This window comes from Haemaphysalis longicornis, unplaced genomic scaffold (assembly GCF_048455015.1).
Source record: "Haemaphysalis longicornis isolate Haplotype H1 unplaced genomic scaffold, Haemaphysalis longicornis Haplotype H1 scaffold_12, whole genome shotgun sequence".
NCBI lineage: Eukaryota > Metazoa > Arthropoda > Arachnida > Ixodida > Ixodidae > Haemaphysalis > Haemaphysalis longicornis.
In genome coordinates this window covers 37,153,602-37,169,008 of record NW_027526225.1, presented here as the reverse complement: position 1 = coordinate 37,169,008, position 15,407 = coordinate 37,153,602, and positions in this window count along the sequence as shown.

Here is a 15,407-nt window from a genome sequence, read left to right as displayed (position 1 = left end):
GCGCAATCCCCTAGCGGCCAAGTCCCTAAGCAGTCCAGTAGGGGCAGCAGACGACATTCCCCACAGCTCCCGCACAAGCGGGAAGGGGTCGTGGTTGTATTTACATCGTTTGATTTTTTGCGTGCGCTCGTTGTGCGCGGAACAATGCCCACAACTTGTGCTGCGTTCCGCTGTAACTCGGAGTGCCGAAAAGGGAACGGTGCCGGCTTCTATCGCTTCCCGGCGGCCGCACGCGATCGGCTACGGCGGCTTGCGTCGCTCGCGTCGGCTCGGGTGATGGGAACTGTAGGCTTAGCATCCTGGCGGATATTTGATCGCTGCTATCTGTGCAACTGCGAATGACAATCCGCAACACAACTTTTCACTACACTATCATACCCTTTCTCGCATGTGGAACTCTATTTAAGTTATAACTGCCGTTGGAGCGATCGGTGACCAAGACATCTGCGTAGCCTGTTTCGATGCTTCCGCGCAGGTATCGCCATCTCTCGGCTGCTCGGCGCACCGCGCGCCGCGGCGAGCGGTCAGCGTAGGCTTGCATCGCGGCAGATATATCTGATCGCCGCTTTTAAAATAAGCCCTGACAACAATCCCTAGCACAATTTTTCACCACACTAACACCTACTTTCTCGCATGTGGAAGTTTTTAGCGATCAGATTGATTCAGAAGAGCAGCGACAAGCGCGGTTGCTACCGTGGTCTGCGCCGGTTCGAGCCGCTGAGTGTGCCGAGCTGGCAGGCGCGGCCGGCGTGTGCGCGGACTGTTTCCGAAGGCAGAAAACGCTTCACGATTGCTTGCTTTATCCATTTCTTGCGAACAAACGCGCAGAATCTACAAATTCAGCTCAGCGATCGTCGTAGTTGACCATGGTGCAAAAACTGTGGGCGGAGCGACGCCGACGACGCATCTCATGCGCGCATCGGGCCGTCTCAAATTCACGCGTACGACAAGTGGCGACAGTCGTAACGATCAGTCGCATGCGAATCGCGTGTACCAATCGTACATGTGTCCAGCGCTTAAAGGCATTTTGCGAACTGCCGGCCTTTGTTGAACTGGCGATCGCACTTCATGCCAGACGACTCCAAGTACTGCTCGAGCTGCCACTCGGACGGCACACGGATCTGTCCGAGATTTCTCTGCCAGCCCTCATTCAGTGATAAGAAGCCGCCTGGTATTATGTGATGACCAGGGGCTGTCGTCTTAAGGCGTTACAACACCAACACAGAAGAAAAACTTCGGCTGCTCCTCGCCGTAATGTGGGATTGCCGTGCATACAACGAGAACGCAGCCGGAGGAAACGCCGGCAAACCCTACGGCTTCAACTTCCGCTAGGCACGCTAGGTGGCAGCACACCGCAATGAAAGAGGCGGATTCAAGCAGCGGCCTTGGGCTCAGCAGAGCATAGCGTTACCTACTGAGCCACCGCGCTGTGGTTTCCACCAGGACTTATTCCGGCACCAACAGTGGGAGAAATACCTAAAACAAGGGATAAAGAATTAACGACGTTCTCTCAGAAATCAAGGAAGGCATATATTATAAGCCGAAAATAGCTAAAATAAACCCACTGTATAACTTCTAATCACACAGGTTTTCAAAATACTTCTCAATATCCGGCGGTTATGTCCCCGCTGAAAACTCGGTTTGGTAAACGACAGATGGCGTCACGCGATTAAGTTAAAAATCACGCCAATAGAAACGAATATCCTCCCAGAGAACAGCCACGTAAGAACGATCGGCGGGGTTCTAGACAGGCGGGTAGTTCCCAAATCACAATCGCCAAAAACCGAAAATCTTTAAACGTATATTGCCAACAAGCGAAACGTATAGAACCAAGCAAGAGCAAAAAAGACAGAAAAGAAATGGGAAGACTCATGGAACCACTGACTGATCATGAGAATGTTGCAGAGCCTGTCGTACAACAAATGTTCCCCAACCAAAGAAAGTGAAAGAAACACCATCATTAGGACAGCATATGAGGCAGTTCTCATCCTCGCAATTTTAACCACGAAACGAACTAACAAAAGGGTGGACCACCAAGGTAACAGAATAAACATACATAGACTGGTATAGAAGAAGGGGATGGTCATTCATTTACTCGATGAGGGTTGAAGTAACAGCATTCGGAGCAAAGAATGGACTCGGGAAGCACAGGACCAGAGCGGGTGAAGGTCAGTGGTAGAGGCCTACACGATGCTGTCGTCCTAAATAGGACGTTGGTGATAACGACGATGAATATGTCCCCAACTTACGTCTTCCTAACGCATTCCAAGAAATCGGAGACACAATGCGTTCTTCTAGCACCGAGAAAGCGTATGTAAAAACAAAATAGGGAGGGGCCATCATACCCCCTTGAAAGAAAACAGACACCCCCAAACACGACGCCCCAAACAGAAAAGACAGGCAACACGCCTTCGTTTGAAAGGAAACCACTGTAGATATGGCCCCGATCCAGCGACCCCGCATAAAAACTCTCTTCTACCAATAATATGGATACAATCGTAAACAAGAAGGGGTGATATGGCTGGTTCAAGTACGTTCGGGGAAAGTTTCAACATCATGAAACCACGGGATGTACGAATACACGAGGGCCCAATTGTCGTAGTTGACTAGTCTGGCAATCATTGTGACTGCATGACCCTCCAACATACGTGAAGAAAGAAGTGGAAGTTGGAGCCATCCTCATCGCAATCCGAATAGAGGAAGTATCAAAAAGAAGCATAACATCATTGCAGACTCACACATTTTATTATAGGGTTTTCTGGAGGTAGAATACCAAGCACTTCGCTAAGATATTCCCATCCATAATGCAAAAAAAATCAACCATGTCACCTGGACAACCGGATCCAAATGTCTGAAGGCGAACGACGCACTATGCTATGCAAGAGGCACACGAACTCACATACCATGCTCCTTGTGACCACGACTACCAGACTGCCCTGTTCGAAAAACTTTATGAACAGATCCTCATCGTATGCCTAGGAACACAATCTTTACCCTTGCTGAAACGAGGACTCAATGCCGAAGAATCGCAAACTCTGTGGACGAGAAACCAACACAGTTATCTGACAATCCACGCGCGTGTGTTCGGTGGGAACACCAGACATTAGCTTAAAGGGGCACTGACACAAAAATTTTGCATCTTGTTTTTTTTGTTGCGATAAGTAGCTAGTGACCTACTTATAACCTGTAGAAACCTCATTTGCTTCAGCGTGCGGCGGTTGTTTAATTAGAGGCATTTTCAATGCGGCCAGTCGCAGTTTCGGTTTCAGCGAGTGCCGCGAAACGATGGATTTTGTGGATTTTGTGTGAACAAAGCTGACCACGTGACCGTCGGAGGGATATCACAGTTGCAGAGCAGAGCCGCCGTAGCACTGTCGAATCCGCATCGACGGCAGTTTCTGCGAATGCCCCCCCGTACTGATCTCGTGAGGCGCCTAATTAAAAAGCGACCGTGGATGTGACGCAGGCGCTGCGAGTGCAAATGCTACCGCGGCTAACGAACGACGCGCGACGCTCGAGACGGTGGGTGGCAAGACGCGCGCTGGGAGCAGCCGGCCGGCCTGCCTACAGGTCCGCCTACAGATGTGTTCGGCTTAGCACTGCGGCGGATATTCGAGTGCCGCTCTCGTGAGCGGTGCGGATGACAATTTTTAATGCAACCCGCCATGGCATCATTAACTCCTTTCTCATGTAAGCCACCATGGTCGGGACTTGGGGACGATTTCGTGCAGCGGTAACAAGCTATCACTCGAGCTACCTGCGCCGGCGTGGGCCACTTCGCGGCCGTGGCCGCCGCCTGCACAGCGACCGTGCGGCTTGCTCAGTGGGCTTTTTGTGCCTCCGGCGCGTCTTTGCATCCACTGTAAATAAAAAGTAATAGAAACAGAGTGCCTGGAATCGCTGTAGAACTTTGGTCGTGGCCAGCTGCAGCCGACGAACTGACGAAATCACGGCGCCTCCGCCGCCAACGATCGGGTCGTTCGTTCTCGAGAGCAGAAGCTCCGCCCTCCGGCCCTCCGATTGGAGCGGCGAGCCGGCAGTGCGGAAGCGGCAAACACAAACTCGTGACGTGTTTGGATGTTGTTTATTTACACTTGCGCGTGGTCCTCTACTGGCCGCTCGGTTGCGTTTCGCACACTTCAAAATTGATTTTAAATATGTTCTAGGCTGTATTCACCGCTGATATTTTGCAGATGATGTATATGTGTTCCCACCAATCTATCTCCGAAGTTATCTCGCCTTCAAAATTTTGTGTCAGTGCCCCTTTAAAACTCTGCTAAAATAGGGGATCAGTCAGTGGTTCTATGAGTCTTATCATTTCTTTTCTCTGTTTTTTTTCTCTTTCTTGGTTGTATACGTTTCGCTTGTGGGCAAAGTGTGGTTAAAGATTTCTGGTTTTTGGCGATTTTGATTTGGGAACCACCCGCTTGTCTAGAACCCCGCCGATCGTTCTTACGTGGCTGTTCTCTGGGAGGATATTCGTATCTATTCGGGTGATTTTTAACTTAATCGCGTGGCGCCATCTGTCGTTTACCAAACCGAGCTTTCAGCGGAGACATAACCGCCGGACATTGAGAAGTATTTTGAAAACCTATGTGATTAGAAGTTATACAGTGGGTTTATTTTAGCTATTTTCGGCTTATATGCCTTCCTTGATTTCTGAGAGGAGAACGCCGTTAATCTTTTATTCCTTGTTTTAGGTATGTCTCCCACTGTTGGTGCCGGAATAAGTCCTGGTGGAAACCACCGCGTGGTGGCTCAGTAGGTAACGCTATGCTCTGCTGAGCCCAAGGCCGCCGCTTGAGTTCCCGCCCACGGCGGTCGTTCTCCGATGGCAGCTGAAAACAAAAACGCCAGTGTGTCGAGATTGCGGCGCACGTTAAAGATCCTAAAGTGGCCAAAATTCTTCCGGAGGCTTCCACTAGAAGGTTCCTTGTAGCCCAGATACCGGAAATTTATATTTTTGCTTTCTGGTGGAAACCCGCTTTCGTGAGATGACGTAAGTTTTCGGCATGGCTGGAAACCGTGTCTGCTGAGCATGCTAGGTAGCACCGACTGGGCATAGAACAAACTTCACCCTGCAAGCGCGGCACCTGGTGAAAACACGTGTCCTTTCTTTCGTATCCAACGTTGTATCATTGTCCTTCTCTCCAAACTTGTGTTGCCGTAGCGCCACATTACAGGTTCAGCGGAGTTTTCGTATCGTGCTGCCTCAGTCGTAGCTTCCGGGTGGCAGCGGTGACGTATTTTCGGGGACGCCTGATGAGCACGGCTGATAGCGGACGGCTAGGAGCTAATCGAAAAATGAGCCTAATAACGCTATTGGTTAAGCATAGCCAAACACACATTAGGATTTGCACCCTGGACTAAGCAAGAACAGAGTAGTTTACCACTGAGCAAATTTGGCACCCTGACGGAGTTTAGCTGCTGCGTGCCGCGTGGCTGGTGAACGTGATGGAACATAAGTAGAACAGTTGCGTGCAAGCCACATAGCTTCGATTACGGGAAAGCAGTCACGCGAAGTGCGCCAACATTGCCTGTTGAAATATTTCTCGCCAAAAGACGAAGACACGAAAGCATGGAAAGAGACCCGAACAAGACATACCAGTAAGAAGTCATTGATCAGTATACTTGCCCATCTTTCATCTTGAAATCACGAATTCAGTTCAAATTGCCGATGAATATGTTGTTCGGATGTGTCGGTTGCGGAGGCGTAGTTATATCGGTTTCGTGAGAAAAAATTAGTAGTGGCTTATCTCGGCTATGCCAGGATATACGTAGGATATATATATGGTTATTATTAGGTTTCCTGGGGTTGCATAGGATTAGCTGATTATCATGCTGACGGCTGCTAAAACGATTTCCAATCCAATCCAATCCAATCCAATACAATACAATACAATACAATACAATCCGATTTAATTCGATCCAATCCAATCTAATATAATCCAGTCACGACGGTGGCGGCTGCGGCGTGCCAGCTGTGCGCCGTGAGACGTCACTGCTCCTAGCGCATGCGCAGCACGGCTCTCCAGGAGCCACGCGGAACTGTTCAACCTCGGCCAGTGTAGCTCACGCTACAAAAAGTGGACTCTGAGGTTTGTCGGCAGTTCACCTCTAACTAGAATCCATAGAGCGGAAGACAAGGATAAGGCTCACGAGTACGTCCTATGGCAAGAACCAGAAGCAATAGGCCTTGTCCTGGGTTCTCTCTTGTTTGTTGTCCTTATCCTTAGCGCTGTACCTTCTAGTCCTTGATGAGAAGCCCCTCTTGATATTTCAGAGTTTTTGTTCCGGCGTATGTACATACGACTGTTTAATGCTTTCACCAGGTGCCCGGCTTCTCACTTTAACAACACGCACGCATGATGGCGTGCCGGTCTGCGACCATGCCGGGGACTTGTAACATTCACTAGAAGCACAACGGCTGATATGAGCTGGAACGAATTCTTGAAGGAACTTTATAGAGCCAATATAAGGGTCTCTATTACAAGGGTAGTCGAGAAGAACGTGTTGTTAGTCGAGTTGGTGCATCGCAGTAATTGCTTAGAATTCGCGAACATTTCCGTACGGGAAATGGGACTGTTGTTCAACTCACGTGCTTGAGAGCGTCGATGCAATGGATACGTTAACGGGTAACCTACAAAAGTTATCAAGAGCAACACAATGTATCTTCGAGGAAATAATATTGAGGGGGAAAGCTAGCTTTGTGCGCAGGTATACGCATCGAGCTTCGCGATCGCTGCGCCGCCTGCCGCTGCTTCTCCGCGGTGCTTATTAAGGGATGACCGCTGCGCAGCTGGTAGCGGCTCATGCAATGTTTTGGTTCTCTTTCTCTTGTTTTTGCCTTTCCGCGCCCTAAACAACTTGTATGGTGATGTCTGTAAGCAAATAGTACGTTTAGGGCACTTAAAGAAAAAAAAAGCAGCTGCGTCTTGATAGAATGCTCGAACGCCAACATAAGCTACCCCTGGCCGCGGTACTGCGCTCTTCGTCGCCGCTCTTACGGGCGTCGGCGACGGCAGCAGCATATCACCACTGTCACCTCCGAATGCGTCACCACAAGTGAATTATATTGTCGTCTCGTTTAGACCTGATACTGCCACAGTGAGAAGTAAATTGTTTCGTTTTGTAGCGTGGGCAACGAATGCGGCTTTGTTTCGAACGTATACATGGTAGAAAAATGTGATTCGGAGATATGATTACCTATTAACCGACAATAACTTGTGCCCTTTATAGGAATAGAGGCCAGGCGAACATTTTAAGTATGTTCCAAGTCTGTGGGTCATTAAATATGTGCCCACTCCCGCCTGATAGCAAGGACCAAGGAGAGTTAATGAAACCATAGAAAAATAAACGGTCTGCCAAATCCGGAAGCAATATAATAGCTCGTACGGGAATGAAAAAAAAAACAAAAACAAAAACAGTGCAGCTTCGGAAATGCTAGAGACATTCGTCTTAACTTAAGAGAGGTAGGATTGACCAACTAGTTGCGAAATGCACCGATATTTTCCAAGACAGGGGAGGGAGGAGGGGGGAGCTTAAAGGAGCCATGAAGAGAAAACACAAGTTTGGTTCATTCGAAAGATTGCCTCGTTAGAACCATAACGACACCACTTATAACGCAAACTTCGCTCAAATAAGCTACATAATTAGGAAAAAAGGAAATGACCATGCGACCCACCAGCTCATTTTCCGCAACAGAACCTGTGATGTCACTTGGGAATGCTCTGCGATTGGCGGAGGCCGGCAAAAGCAAACGCATGTTAGGCAGTGCTTACAGTTTGCATAGCGAGCTAAATGCCCGTGAAACATACTGCACATTCTTTTTATGACAAAGAACGGTGGAGTAAACGGTTGAAGGTCCGAACAAACACGCAAGCGTGTGCGCCAATGCATACGAAACTAGCGCCGGCCGAGCTCGACATCTCGCCGTCGCGCAGACGAATTTTCGGGTTCGAGGCTCTTCGGGGCCAACGAACCGTTCCAGCACGCACAGCCACGACCTTGCTTCGTATCGTAATCCCTTCACAGGAGGTTGGCCGTCATATCGCCAACCAGCAAAGGTAAAAATAGAAACGAGGGGAGTAAGGAACAGCAAGAAGCGACGAGATAGTGCCAGTCGTCGCGTAAGTTTCGAATGGTGTTGGCTTGCTGCTGTCGTTACGAGCTCGTTTCCAGTTTACAACCACTGAAAACTTCAGTTTGTTCGAGTACTTTACAATGAAATTTCGTTGCTGCGTTTTGAAATGCCCATGTAGTACGGGCAAATCGTCGAGGGAGTGCGATATCCCCGCCGGTGAGGAGATCTCCTTTCATGTGCTGCCCAACGACGAACCTAGGCGAAGCAAGTGGCTACGTTTTGTGAACTTTGCAAACGGAGGAGAAAGAGAGCTAAAGGAAGTACGAGTGTGCTCGCTTCATTTCCGAGGAAGTGATTACGGCAGGGACCCTTACGTTAGCTCACTCCTGGGACATGCTGGCGCTCGTCGCCGACTTCGTCAAATCGCTCTGACCTTGGGGAAAAAAATGCCGTAAACACCGCGCATTGACGCTCGTATCTTTCTGGTCGAAGCAGAGAGCTCGCGCGAACGGCTTTTCATACACGACACCGGCCAACTGGCATAAGTGATACTGCTACTGAAATTGAACTATTATTAACCGTAATCAAAATACGGCACATACGTACCAGTCTATATTCATCCGTCGCGACGGGGCTGACGAGGCAGCGGTGCCGACGGCTGGGCGTTCGTCTGTTGTGGCTATCGCGGAATGGTCGCTTTCCCGTCCACCGCGTATCCCACAACTCTTGCCGCTAGTGCACTTAGAAGCATTGAGCGTTTTTGTGGTGTGAGGTTGTTAAATGCAAGCCCGAGCTCCTCGGCGAGAGTTTTGTTCTCCGGATCAGGCGATTCCATGACTAGGGCTGCGGGTGCACTAGGTTTTACTAGTATTTTTAAAATGGCCGCCGTCTCGATCGACGCCCGCGTGTGGGTGCTATATGCAGTCGACATACTAAGTTTCTGCTTCAGGGACCGGCTCTATGACGCCATTGTACACGTCACGGAATGTTCAATTTTAGCGGGAGATTTAAAATGTTGGCTTAAATTGCCTTATTTCTCAGTGAATAAAGCATCATTTGCTTCCGGGAAAGCGCTTGGGGTACTATGAAACACCTAATCTTTCGAATAAAACAAACTTTTGTTTTCTCTTCATGGCTCCTTTAACTATAGTTGTGCACAAATGCAGAGCGAAATCGAGGAATGACCGTTTTAATAATCACACACACACAAGCTGCGCCTTCACTTTTATTTTGTGTAGAGTTTAACGAACAGCTGTTCACTTGGGGGACACATTTTTCGAAGTATACAGTATGTTCACAAGCGATAAACGGCGTAGTTCGAAGAGTGAGGTATTTCATAAGGCCCTCTGATTTAACTTTTGTGCTACTTTCTGCAGGCTCCCTGCGTCATATGATGTTTCGAAGAAGCGTTTATTAGTCGTGGGCGCGGATATAAGCGAATGATATATGTAGCAGATGATAGATGTTTGCGAGGGCTCACCGCGCGTAAAGACGACCCAGCAGTCAATTCTTTGTCGTGTGCTGACTCCGGCGTGTAATTTCGGCATTATCCATCGAGGTTATTGCGTAGAATGTTCATGAAATTTATGCCAAATTGTCTTGTTCAGGGTATTTATCAATATCTGACACAGGAAGTGTAGCTGGCGTGCTGTCAGGTATGAGTTCGCCGCCAGATTATATAAGCACACGAAACGGATTTACATTGTAGTGTATAGCCATAGCATGAGCACCTGAACGACCGCTGCTTACGGAGGTATACTTTTAGCAAATTTCAGGGCAGTGGAATTAGAAGCAGCTCCATGCATATGCCGGTTTCGCGACGCCGGCCTGTGACACACACCTGGCGCTTATGCGGACCGAATGTTTCACACTAAGATGGCGTCAGAAGCATTTGCACTCTCGCAAATACGCTACATTTGGAAACAGAGTGACTACTCTACATAAATATGCATTTCTAATGCATACAAACGGAAAATATCAGTCGCGAACTTGCCGCAAAAGCAACGGCGACACTGGTGAGTGGGCCGGAAACTCCAGCGACTTCATTCGAAATGGGCCGCTAGGGGGATTTCAGTGGCGCCCCTACAGACAGCGCTCGAGGCGTATAAGTTAAGCACGTTCTTAAACCAGATTACTGAGCCATAAAAACTGGCAGATAGAAATTTTTAGTGGGTAACTGACAACAAATTACGCAAACTATTTATAGTTCGGCTGGCTATTTCAACGGTGTTCATATTTACATTTACACTTTGCACCCTTTCAGATATCGCTCTAATTCTGCGATGGTTTTACTATGTTCTTAAAGGGGACTCGCCTCACATTCCTAAAGGACTTCATATTTCATGACCCACTGGATTACAAATCATAGTGCACCAATGCGCGAGGTTTTACAAATTCATGCAGATATCCCTAACGGCCTGGTTTGCTTCTTTTACAAATATATCATTTCTTTTCCGACATGAAGATGTTCTATTCAGTTTTCAATAGATGGCGCTGGCTCTCAAGCAAGCGAAAGTTTTATTTTTAATATCAGCAAAGAAGTGACTTACCTTAAAAAAAAAAACGGAAAAGTAGGCAGTGGTGAACATTGATATCTATTTGCAAAGCTTTTCGTACTCGGGCACAATGGTTTTTTTATTCCCGTGGGTTATGAAGTATATATTAAGTCCCATAGGACTGTTAACAGGTGAGTCCACTGGAACGGTCGGACTTTTGACCAAGAAGGAAGGGCGGGATGAAGTGGCATATTTTAAACCACTAGGTATATTGTTCCCCATGAACAAATCAAGGGAATACCTGTCTCCGTAGATGTGACCAGAGACGAGAGTGTAAAGTTGGGCTTGTTGGTGATGCATTCTTGTAGGCAAAGCGCGAGGCAGACACGGGACGAGACAAGAGATGGGACGAGGACGAGCGCTAACTTCCAACAAAGTTTATTTTGGAGAGGCAAACGAATATATACCCCGTGCCAAAACAGATACACATTACACAGAATCATATAGAGATAACACACTTGCCATGCGCGAACGTTCTATAGCCTCAGGAATTGCAACTCTTTATCACAAAGCGCGAGGGAGGGGGAAAAGATTGTGGAGTGAGGCCGGATTGCTTCTCGAAATAAACTCTGTTGGAAGTTATCGCTCGTTCTCGTCCCATCTCTTGTATCGTCCTGTGCCTTCCTCGCGCTTTGCCTACAAGAGTGACCAGAGTTTCATACTAATGTATACTATAGGGAATTCTGGCGCCACTGTCTAGGGGAGCCGCGCTTCAGCGAGCGTTCCGTCATGTACCGGGCAGGCACGTTCCACTTGTCCTTGGCATGGCTCACGAACAGGCTGAAAAGTTGCCTCTGGCTGCAAAACAGGAACAATATTTCTCTAGAAGATTGTTTAACTTGGTTATTATAAAATTGAAGTTCCAGAAAGATTCATTCGTCAGTAATTATTTAGAAGCTTAATGTACGATGCAGAAGGAAAAAAACTCCCACCTCCCCTCGCGGGAACCCCTGTGTAGATGCGACGCATAGGGGGTTCACGTTGCAGCGTTGGACAGCGGAGGAACGGCGCTGGAACGATGGAGCGGAGCGGCGCAGGCACCGCGTTTTATAACGCGCATAACGGTGAGGGGACGCGCCGGCGCCAGTGCGTCTGCCGCGGCTATGACGCAACACAATCCAACACAATCCACTTTAATCCAATCCAATCCAAATTCGATCCAATCCAATCTAAGCCAAGCCAAGCCAAGCCAAGCCAATCCATTCGAATCCAATCCAATGCCCCTCGCGAGAGAGTGTTCGCTATCGGAGAGGAGAGGGGGTGAGCGGCGGAGAGCGCAGCTCACGCGGCGAGGAGAATGGGGGAGGGGCGGACGCCGACAACAACGCCGACGACGCCGGATGCAGGGACAAGGCGAGTGAATGAGACGAAGTCGCATCAAAAAATGTCACCTTTCTGGCTTCTAGACAAAAAATAAATCATATGGCTAGCTAAGCCAAGCAGGCGAGGAACGTCGCTAGCTTCAAATTGCCGGCAATGGCGCCGCCCAAGGCGGCCCGCGATTGCAGCGCCAGATTTTCCTCTAGTATATATAAGTGTGAAACTCTATGGATGTGACCTGCAAGATAAGCCAAGGCCAAACATGGATGCAGCCAGCGCCTCAGCCGCTTGCGCAGTGAAATCGAACAGCGGCTCCTGGTCAGGATTTCGTGCCGCCAACGCCAGTGGCGCTAGCTCCATCATAGTCTACTGCGAGGTCGCGCCGAGAGCGCGGACGGTGCCGAGCACCGTCTGGGACTTTTTTTTGTGGATGGTGGTGATAACATATTTGTCAGATTACAAAGAACAGTGGACGAGGGGTGGCAGCAGCCTATAGGTGCTATTCGTTGAAAAGTTTAGCGGTCAATTTCTTCGCCTGGCAACACTGGAAACGGCCACAGGCATGGCCGATGCGCCAAGGACACGGCGCAACAGACGCTTGGCCACAGATATAGCGGCGCACACTTGGTTGCCTGCATGCATTCCGCGCCATTGAATACCGGCTATACGTCGTGAGCTGTCTCCTCTGTCTCCGCTCGGTCGACGACTTTGTCTTGGGTTTTAGGCGTTGAGCTGCGCATGGCAGCCTCCCGCTACTCAGGAGTAGTTATTGGGAGCGATTGGGGAGGGGACGTCCGGGGCGTCTCCACATTACGTGTCTCAGGTCTGCTCTTTCAGGGCAGAAGAGACAGCATAGAGAGTAGAGGGGAAAAGGGATGATGCTGCAGTTGTAGATGCAGCAGTTGCTGCTAATGAAGCTTAAATCTTTGTTCTTGCGTAAACGAAGGCATGCAAAAAGTGCAACATTTGCAAACTAACAGTCCATTTGCTAACCAAAGCAAGCAAAACAGATCTATGGCTCGACCGACTGGGTTTACCCACGTTCAAATTTCGTTATCAGTTGACATCGGTGGGCTAAGCTAATTTCTTTAATTTCTCGAATGAGGCAATACAGGGCTAACTTCCCTGTATAATATTTACAGCAGTCCTCATTTTTTTAGTGTCACCGGTTTGCGTTCACTGAGCGGATTATAAGAAAAATTTGAGGGGCTCTTGTTCGCAGCTCGCCAAACTTATCCTCAAACAACCACAAGAAATCAGCAAGCAGTATCGAATGAAGTGGAGGAATTACGCCAGAAACAAAGATTACATTTCTTAGTTATACAATTAGGCCATGCCAAAATTTTATTCTAACTGTTCTCACCCAAAGCATAACTAAGTTTGTTTTTAAAATCGTGCATCGAAACCGCACAACATCCCTAAAAAATGTGAGTCATTTGAAATGCCTGCAGGCAGCTTCAAAACATACTGCTCACTTTACCGGCAGACATTTCTACTTCTGCGGGTCTTTAATTGCCCATTCCGGAAATACATACTTTTATCTGGTTAGAGTTTTACTGCACTCTAAACGTTGTTGATGAATACTATTAACCTGCTATTCCTAATAACCGTTACTATTTGTTCAGGCGCCCTTACTCACGCCCCACGTTTCGGCATTGTGTGAGTTATACATTGAGAAAAGCTTGTGTTAATTATATATAAATTACATTAAGGTTCCACATTGCAGTTGCATAGTACGCTTTGCGCCGTAGATAAAACGGATCTCTGAGAACGACAAAAACGCACCACATTTTTTTTCGCCCACGCAGCTCCGGGCCCGGATGAAACAGCACCGACCGCGCTCGACGAAGACAGCGCCACGGGAAACGAAACCACCCGGGCTGAGCAGAACCAGTCGAGCTCCGCGATTGTCCCTGGAGCATCTACCCAGCCGTTCCAGATGGACGCTAATATGGGGAAGTTAGCCGCCCTGCGGGGGGCTCCGACTCCCGTCTGTAAGACCCACTCGTTCTGAGCCGTACTGAAAGCTGAAAACAGGGTTATACAAGTGTCATCTGATCGTACATTACCCCAGTTGTTTACCGACCCGAAACTGATAAATCTGTCCCCCCCCCCCCCCCCCCCCCCCCTGCTTATTTCGTCTCAATACGAATACAGCGAACACTCGTTGCAGTGAAATCGCCGTGTTTGATGTGTCTTAATGGGAAAGAGCGCAAAAACAAAACTTGGACAAGAAAGACAACGGGACGAAGCGCTTCGTCCCGTTGTCTTTCTTGTCCAAGTTTTGTTTTTGCGCTGTTTCCCATTATGAACCTATACCAACAAGCCCAACTCGCATTTCTTCTGATGTGTCTTCCCACAGCGGTGCGTTGAGAGCAAATTCTCTCCGGTTTTAATGAACTATAGCTTCAAACAAATCGAATTTCCGGTTCCGAGAACTTGGTTATAACGAGCTCCATTTGAACCGGTTGTCATGGACATTGGACAAGACCGGCTGTCTAAATTGGAGTATTTTGACCGAAATGTCCGAAAAACTGCCTGTTGGTATGGAGCGACCAAAACGCATCGGAACATCTTAACCCTAAAATAGGAGACCCCTAATCGGTAAATTCCCGTACTTTAAAACCAATGAGGAAATACTGCCTTGCAGGCCTGAACTAAAGAACAGAAATTTTGCAATAAGAGAGGGCTTTGCCTTTACAATTCGCCTTGCTCAGTGACAAATTCTCTAGTTCATTCGGTAAGTGTGCATTTCAACGTCGGCTGGATAGGGTACGTGTTGGCAAAAAGTGCCCTTATTACGAAGCCGTCTTTGACTCCGTATTTAAATGCACCTGGTCCCATCAAAGCCTAACAGAAAACGACAAATCAACAACCCACCCAATCGTAAACTTTACGTAACGGAAATCTCAGCCCTCCGAGCCATGCTCACCTTGTTTGGAATTTGTCCTACATTGCATTCGCAAACATAGAAATCGTAATACCAAAGTGTGGCCACCGACGTAGTTTCCTAGTGATAAACGCTGACACAGATCTCTTAGCAGAAACGTTGTTACATGCTGATATTTCTCACCCGAAATCTTTCGTTTAAGAATAACTCCACCCTGTCTCGCCGCCACCGAATGAGCCGTAGGAGGTGAGATAATTTTCCGACTATCAAGACACAATATCCTCATGCTCATATGTCCCGGTGACGCAATATCAATTAACCTGGGTGCGAGCTTATGCTCACGCGGTAAAAATAATCATCGGCATGTCTTACGGATAACCTGCTTTTGAACATTCTGTTACATGCTCAGCCATTTCCTATCCGTTATCACAAAGACATAGCCTTATGCTTCTATTTTCCTACTTGGCGACTTCAATTTTCCTCATATCAATATTCCTCAGCTGCTAGTTTTTAATATACCTCCATAAATCGAAGCAAATCAATTCACCAACTTGCTATC